Genomic DNA, 7,586 nt, shown 5'->3' on the forward strand with positions numbered 1-7,586 from the left:
ACTCCAAAATTGTCTGCTGTATTTATCTGAGATGCAAAGAGGCACCAACTAGGAAAGCCATTGAAGACTTCCTGGAGCATCAGGACCACCATTCAGCAGCACAGGTTCCAATCATAGGAAAAAGGAATAGTTGGGCTTGGATCCGCACTAGTTCTGGAGGAGTGTGGGCCCTCAGCACTCCAGCTGGGGTGTAGTCAGGGCAGAGAACCATGTCCTGTGCACAGCTTTTCTGGTCACATTGAGAAAGTAGCAAAAATGACTCGAGCTGTTGATCAACATTCTTACTAGTCGTTAATCCCCAAGGTGATTTGTAATTCTGCTACAAGGGTTTTTCAGCCCCACTGACTATTGAGGGGAGAGTCACAATCCCCATGCAGGTGAGATTACGGCCTGAAATCAGCACGTTTGTAATATCTGTAAACAAACTGGCCGAGGATGATTAAAAACAAAATCAAACCATTGCACCTTAATTAGCTTATACCCTCAAAAAAAAAAATTACTGCTTGGGGATCACTTTCAGGTATTCTATTTCTCCTCAAGGAGACTATGGAGCTTGATTTTAACATTTCCTCCAATTTTTCTATTCCAAAAATACCCCAGTATTCTCATTCCAGGTTTTCATAGTTGGATGAAGTTACTTCCCTTTTCACATTCCGTGCAAATGTTCCATGAAAGAGTCTTCTTCCATTAAAAACAAAGACTGCCAGTGGTGCACAAAAGGGAACTTTATTACCCCTTCACTCTCAGTGAGAAAGGTTTAAGTATTTTTAGCACAATACAATGTGTTGTGCCACACATCACAGTCTAGGAGCACTACACTTTGTTTCATTGGAGGGTGACCAAACATGCCAATTGAGGAAGTACTTGGGAGTTTCTGAAGTGTGAGCCTGCTGTGATATAACTCGATGTTTAACAGATGGAATGCCTTATGACCATGATCGCATGGCAGCTGCAGGTTTAGTCTACACAAGCATATATATATTACAGTCCAGAGATTTCCCCAATGGCCCTCACCCCCCCATCCATCCCTCCCACCCCACCAAAAACAAAGTCAAGAACACAAAACAAAAATTCTGGAGCAACTGGATCTTAAATAGTGGATGGTAAGAGATTCTCCTCTTTGGCCCATGTGAAATATAAAAGGCACTGATCACTTTCTGAAAGGTCATGTGAGCACAACAAATTAGTCTGCTTATTGGTGGGGGGTGGGGCACATCAACAGCATCTTCCTTCCAATTATTTTGTGACTTTTTGATGCAGGCTTTATTGAAATGAATAGAAGCATATTTTCACAGAAGTTTATACCCATTATTCATACATGGTTCCCGTCACAAGAGCAAGTCAAAGTGGTTCTCTCTCCGCTTATTTTCCTCTATCGGACTCCAAAGTGTTACCAGTACTCAGTCCATCCTCCAGTCACAGATCAGACATGTGTAAACTCCCATTTTGCTGATCTTAAGGTACAACGTTCTGAATCAGCCAATAGGAGTTTTGTATATCATGCAAAATACTGTCTGTAATTGAAGTAGTTGTAATATTTGAGCAGCTGATTCGTGGAAGAGTGAAAATATCAATTTCTGGATGCATTAGAATGGCATCAATAGCTGGGCATTGACTGTTGCTTCAAGATGAATCAGGCTTTTTTCCTGCAGTTCTGCTGTAGCAGCCTCAATGCTGTAGTATAATGTGGTATACTGGACATTGGGTTGTTACTGGGTTAAATATGCTAATCATGCTGCATACATAATCACATGAAGTGGTTTAACACCACATGTGTGGAACCCTCATATACAGGCTTGGAAGATGTAAACCATAGTTGCAAGACATGTTTAGTAAAGCTCTCATTTCTTTCAATCCATCTGACTTCAGACATTCTGTACTAGTTTAACAGTAAACAGAATATTACAGATACTACTGCAGGCATATGGAAGATTGAATTGTTAAGGACAAGATTGCAGAAGACGACTGGTTGATAGACCCACATTTCAAGATCAGCATTCACCAACTTGTCAAGCTAACTAGTACAGCAATTTTAAAAAGTTACGTCATTACCTTTTCTCCAGTGTATAGTTTACACTGTTTCACACTTGAGTTTGAAGTGTCCCAGAGCCGTGTTGATAAGTTTGTCTTTTTTTTAAAAAAGGCAATTTTCATCCAGCAATAGAGCTAAACTTGGAGAAGATTAACCAGGGTGGAAAGTAGAATGCTTTGTCACCAGGAGTGATCTGCAAAAAAGAAAAAAAAAGCTGGAAAATATATTTTTTTAAAATGCAAGACATTGTAATGGTTTACACTGCAGTAGATAGAGATCCCATTATCTGGAGTGCTCCTCCCAGGAATCAAGGCCTTGGAAAGGGTACAGAGGAGATTCACTAGAATGGTATCAGGGATGAGGGACTTCACTTATGTGGAGACACTGGAGAAGCTAGAATTGTTCTCATTAGAGCAGAGAAGGTTAAGGGGAGATTTCATTGAGCTATTCAAAAAGTATCAGGGGTTTTGAGAGAGTAGATAGTATTACGAAAGTGATTCTTTTTAGTTAAAAGTATTTTTAAAAGGACATTTATGGTTAAGCTGAATGAATGTTGTACGAGCTTATTTTTTAAAAAAGGAAGCCATCAAGAGGGCACTGAGGGAGCCGGATTGGTAACAGTGTTGCAGTTTGGAGATGGAGCGGAAACCCAGGTAACAGGGGCAGAAAAGTGACAAGCACACCTTTGATTGGACCAGCCCAGTAGTAGCAGAGCACCTGGGATGGGCAGAAAAAAAGTATTGACAAGCTTTCTGGTTGTGTCAGAGTGAGTGTTTTATACCTTCTGGAAGGAGATAAAGACAAGTGCTGCTGAAGTGTCAAAAAAAAAAAGACAGAAGAGCACAACCCAACTCACTTCCCAGAAATTCCATAAAGACCCTGTGAAGTCCGCTGTGCCAATTTGTCGTGTTTCTTGATTTGAAGAAAGACTGCTAAAAATAATTCTCAATGCTGTTCTGAATATTCTCGTGACCGATCTGCGTGTGCTCAGAAGTTAGACTGTATGCCAGTTTTGAAAGAACATCTCATCTGCTGTTTCCTTCAAAAAACGAGCAAATAGTTAACCCAAATGCTTTGTCTGTAAGAGCTCTGATCTAAAAACCCTTGTTAATTTTTTTTGGGGGGAGAGCGAGGAGACATTTAAGAAATTAATTCCAGAGTTTCAGATCTAGATGGCCACAAATGGTGGAGTACAGGAAGTGGGGTTGCTCAAGAGGCTAGTGTTAGAGTAATGCAGAGTTCCCTTTCTACTGTAGGAATTTAGAGATGGGGAGGGGCAAGGCTATAGAGGGATTACAACACCAGAATGAGAATTGTAAATCAAGACATTAGTGGGCTGGGAACTAATGAAGGTCAGCAAGCACAGGGGTGAAACCCCAAAATAAGTATACTCTACTGTGTCTCTTCCTAAGGCATACCAACAGCGTCCATTCCAAATCAATCCTTGCAATGAGGTGTTACCCTGCATAATGCACAATACTTGCTGAAAGCATGAGGACGAAATGATACCACTGGCCATTTTAATGTGCAACATGCATGGCACACAGCTCCCACAGCAAGGAAGATACTTTAAAAAAAAAATATGTTTAAATTTATTGGTGGGCAGCACACTACCTCTACTCACTGCAGCAACAGACTCTGCAATTTTGTTTCTTGTCCCATGCTGGCTCATCTCCCTGGTGGAAGCTGGACATGTTGCCTCTGGGTCAGGATCCGATGACCAAAAACCAGTTGGGGTGAAGGAGTATCTCTGGCAGGCAGGTATGCCTCCTCACCTCACCTCTAGCACAGCAGCTGAGCAACCAGCCCAGGACTTTCATAATGGTACATGATGATTTTACAATGAGGACCATTCCCTGCTATTCAACAATTAATCTCTCAAACTAGCAATGTCTGCATTACAGTTCTTTAGTTCAACGTTAATTTTTTAAAATTATCTATCCACATTTATTGAGCTAGTCATTGCCATATAAGTGTGGAGTCAGTGATGTCTAGAGTTTCGAAAATATATACAGGACTATGCTCTTTTGCTACTGATATTTTCTTTTAATGTATAAAAAGCTGGGGACAGAATGTCTCCATATCCGACAACTACTCTGCATCTGTAATAAAACTGCTTGCAGCAATGTGATGGGCAATTATTCCACTGAGAAAAGGAGAATTTAAAGGATGAACATGATTTATAGAATCATAACACAAAAGGAAACCAGCTCTTTTGAAAGAGCTATCCCATTAATACTGCCCCTCTGCTCTTTTCCCCATAGCCCTAAAATGTTTCCTTTTTCATGCGAGTGTGTTACAATTCTCTTTTAGAAAGTTACTAATAATTTCGGCCTCCATCACCCTTTCAGGCAGTGCATTCCAGATCATCAAACACAATGTATAAAGAGAAAAACCATTATCCTCTTGTACTATTTGACAATCGTCTTAAATCTATGTCCTCTGGATATCAACCCTTCTGCCAGTAGAAATACTTTCTCCCTATTGTTACGACTGGAGCGGGAGGAGCGCACAGTTAATTCAGTCCCACTTCTCCACAGTGGAAACATATTTTAAAAATCTATCCCCTTCACCTGGGCTTTTGGTCACTTGTCCTAATCCTTCTTTGGCTTTAATGCATGTGTCATACATTTATTCTTTTCACTGTCAAAAAATATTTTACTCTAATGAGAAGCAATTTAAAAAGAAATAGAATCAGAAGGATTTTTAAAACTTTGATTCAAACACCAGTACAGTAGGTGATATTGGAAAGTGTTTTTCATGTCAAAACAGCTTTCATAATTGAATGCCTACAAGTTTAAGGGTCCTGTGTACATTGCCACAGCATGCATGCAAACACATTAACATTCATCACAAGCCACTTTGTATTACCCCACCCAGTGTAACAAACTGATTAGATGTGAATCAGCCTGTAGCAACACAAGCATATTCAAAGCATGTTGCTGGGAGATTTTACGACAAACAAACATCAAGAAGGTATATAGAATATTTAAATAAATATACAAAAAAGGTACCAAAACAATAAAATACCATCTCCCAGTTAAGAGGAAATTATTCTACCCTTCCCCTGCCAACTGGAGAACCATTACTCAGAATCTTGTGTTTAAAGTACCATTGTGAAAAGAAAAACAGCTTACACCAAAAGTCTCACTCTTAGAAACACGAGTTCCTGCGATACCAACAGACAGTCCTGGACTAGGAGTGCACTTTGACAATGACTGAAGTCCTGTCGTAGCCAAAAAACATTTGTGGTTTGCTCATCTCTATTGTACGAATGTACTGAAACATTGGCTAGATTAAAATGTTACATTTGATTCTCCTATCTCTTTTTAACGTCTAATATTTTGAATAGGATACTAAAATGAGTAGAATCATAGAATTGTTATTCTATTCAGCCTGTCATCTATGTTGGCTTTCTGAAGGAGTAATTCACCTAGTGCAACTCCCCCGCCTTCTCCCTGTATCATTCTTCCTTTTTAAAATAATCCAATTCCCTCCTGAATGCCTCAGTTGAACCAGCTTCCACCCCACTCTCTGGTTCCCCTTGACCTTGCTTTCCACCCCACCAGCCTCTACATCCTCTGCCATTTCTGCCATGTCCAGTGTGATGCCACTACCAAATGCATCTTCACCTCCCATCAGCATTCCGAAGGGATTGTTCCCTCCGCAACACCCTGGTCCACTCCTCCATTACCCCCCCCAACACCTCGTCCCCTTCCCACAGCACCTTCCTAAGCAATCGCGGGAGGCATAATGCCTGCCCTTCGACCTCCTCTCTCCTCACTATGCAAGGCCCCAAACACTCCTTTCAGGTTAAGCAGCAATTTAGGTGTACTTATTTCAATTTAGTATACTGTATTCACAGCTCACAATGCAGTCTCTCCCACATTGGGGAGACCAAATGCAGATTGGGTGACCGCTTTGAGGAACACCTCCGCTCAGTCCGAAAGCATAACCCCGAACCTCCAGTTGCTTGCCATTTCAACAACATCCCCCCCCCCCCACCCACACCCCACCGCTCTCATGCCCACATATCTGTCCTGGGATCAATGCAGTGTTCCAGTGATCAACACAAGCTTGAGGAACAGCACGCTACAGCCTGCCGGACTGAACATCGAGTTCAATAATTTCAGTGCATGACGGGCCCCCCTTTTTTATTTTTAGTTATTTTTTATTTTAATTTTATTTTAGTTTGCTTCATCATTCTTTTTTTTTTTTTACCATGTGCCTGCCCACTTTTTTCATGTTTGTGCTTTTGGCCAGGGCTGTTCATTTTTCTGTCACTTAACACCCTCTCTGCACGAACACATTGTCTTTCAGTACACCATTAACACACCCTTTGCCTTTGCTCCATGACATTCTTGTCAGTTATTCTCTGTGACCCTCTGTCCTATCAACACCTTCCCTTTTGTTATCTCTTGCCCCACCTGCACTTTATTTGCTCAAAATCCAATACATTTCTAACCTTTGCCAGTTATGATGAAAGGTCACTGACCTGAAACGTTAACTCTGCTTCTGTCTCCACAGATGCTGGCAAACCTGCTGAGTATTTCCAGCAATTTTTGTGTTTTTATTTCAGATTTCCAGCATCTGCACTATTTTGCTTTTATTTTAGGTTTTCTGCTGTTAATTATAGGTATAATGCACTTTTATAAGCCAATTTACAATTTTTAAAATAGCTTTATAACAGTAGTTAACAGCGAACAATCTGTTAGCAGTTTGGAAATTATTAGTTTTAAATCTCACTATAGGCAAATATAATTGTTATTAAAGTCAAAGTCATAAACCTAATGCCTTGTATAAATAGTGAAAAGTAGAATGAGGCACATTAATTTTGACATGAACATTGATGTTAAACTGTTACTGGAGTGAAGAAAGGCCTTGTTAAAAAGATCAGCCATGGCTGGAAAAGACATTTTCATATTAATGGACAGTGTTTGGAAGGACAAAGCAGCCATTCAACCATTCAAAGACACATTCAACCCACAATGGACATTTGATCACCATACGTTGAAGGTGGGGGAGCTCACATTCCAGGTTGACTGCTAAGGTGGCCGAATACACAAACAGACATGGTCAAACCAGCTAGTCACATGACTAACCTGCTGAGCAACTTGAGTTTTTTGAATTTGGACAGTTTGGGCAGAAAGCCGGCTTGCTGCTGGTCTGAGAAGATCTCTCTCCTGTCTGTTCCCATCTGTTTCTCACAAGCCTCTGAATCCACTGAAGACACATGAACCCCAAGAGAGAAAAGTCTCTTACAGCAAACAAGGTTTAAGAAGAATACTGGGCCCCAACAAAAAGATCTACCTACAATCAAGGACTCTACAGTGTGCTCGAAGAACCATAACAACTTTTCAGATATTGCCTCAAAACTTTCCACTTTACTTTTCTGTCTGTATTTGCACGTGTACCACGTTTGCTTGCTAGGGTGGGTGTGTCGTGTATCCGTAGAAGTCAACTAAATTAGAGTTTAAGTTTAATAAATTTCAACTTTTCTTCTTTAAACCCAAGAAAGCCTATTTGTGCTGGTTTCTTCGCCTTATAATTGGAA

The sequence above is a fragment of the Heterodontus francisci genome, chromosome 2, assembly GCF_036365525.1.
Source record: "Heterodontus francisci isolate sHetFra1 chromosome 2, sHetFra1.hap1, whole genome shotgun sequence".
NCBI lineage: Eukaryota > Metazoa > Chordata > Chondrichthyes > Heterodontiformes > Heterodontidae > Heterodontus > Heterodontus francisci.